We start from the raw sequence: 1,319 nt of genomic DNA on the forward strand, positions 1-1,319 counted from the left end.
GTTCGGCTGCTCCATCTTTATAGATAGCTCACACAGGGTGTGGCTGAGGTTTCAGGGCTGTCTTTTTAGTTATCAATCAATTGGTTTCTTTTTGCTGATGCCGAAACACTAAAGCAGCAACAAATTTCCAGGAAGGAAACTTCAACCAAGGACATTGTAAACATTTTTTGAGGCTGACGTAAACATTCAGAGCATTAAATAATTGCAATTAAAATTTGCAAAGCCCAAAGAAATGCTGATGGAAATTAAATTTCAATCAGACTGGAATGAAATTCTTCTAACAACATAATTACCTTTGGGCAAAATAGTCAATAACAACAACATTTTATTTCCTCACATGTACTCAATTTGCACCTTTGCCTCAGTTTGTAAAACATTTCATTGCTAGCTTACAAAATAAAGTTCTTCCTTCTGAAATTCAGTCAAGCATCACATAAAGGGAATACTCACATAAAATGCAAACACTGAATATGTGGTCTGAATGAACAAAGATATGAAGTAAGGCGCTAGAGAAGGAAAACCAAACAATTCATCAGACCTTCTGGGATAAATGTGCCATAAATGAATTAATAATCATTTTAAAATCCTGTAACATTAGACAAATGGCAAACTATGAGTGATTTGTTGTGGGTTGCTGCGAAGTCTTATATAATAGTTAGAGTTTAATATTTTGTGTAGATCGAGGTATTAAAAATAGCTTTTTGGCTATTTTTAATACCTCGGCTCCTGAGTAAGGAGAACTGTGTCTATCAATTCTCAGTAAGCAAGACACACATGAAAGAAGATTATGTATGAATAGATGAGAAATTTCAAGTGACAAAAGACTCAGTGCTACGTGAGACAAAGGGCTGCGATGGAAACCAGGAAACAGGTTTTTAAGATTAGTTTTTGTAAATGCAGCTTCCTTGTGTGCAAGGAAGCACACAAGGTGTGGCCTCACAGCACTTCAAACCCTTGACCTGTCAGGTCAGGCATCCATAGAATAAAACCTGCACACATGCAGCTATGGCACATTCCTAAGTTAAACTGTGCTGAAAGATCTGATGAGTTCTTTAAGTCCCTATCTCAAAGCACGCATGACTGCGATGGTGCCCTAAAGCTTCCAGTAAACACTCCTATTTAGATCATACTTCCCATACTGAAAGTTCATGTTGATGAACCAGTAAGACAAGCAGGTACAATAACGTGTCCCTTTCCTTCTTTCCTTTCCCAGACACTAGCAGGAATTCAAAAAAACCTCTGTTTCCACATGAAAAGAATCTTCTAAGTGGATCAATTGTGGTTACAAGGGTAGCTGTAGCTCAGGTGGTAGAGCAGAT

Source organism: Neolamprologus brichardi, chromosome 3, assembly GCF_056152115.1.
Source record: "Neolamprologus brichardi isolate AB-2024 chromosome 3, ASM5615211v1, whole genome shotgun sequence".
Taxonomy (NCBI): domain Eukaryota; kingdom Metazoa; phylum Chordata; class Actinopteri; order Cichliformes; family Cichlidae; genus Neolamprologus; species Neolamprologus brichardi.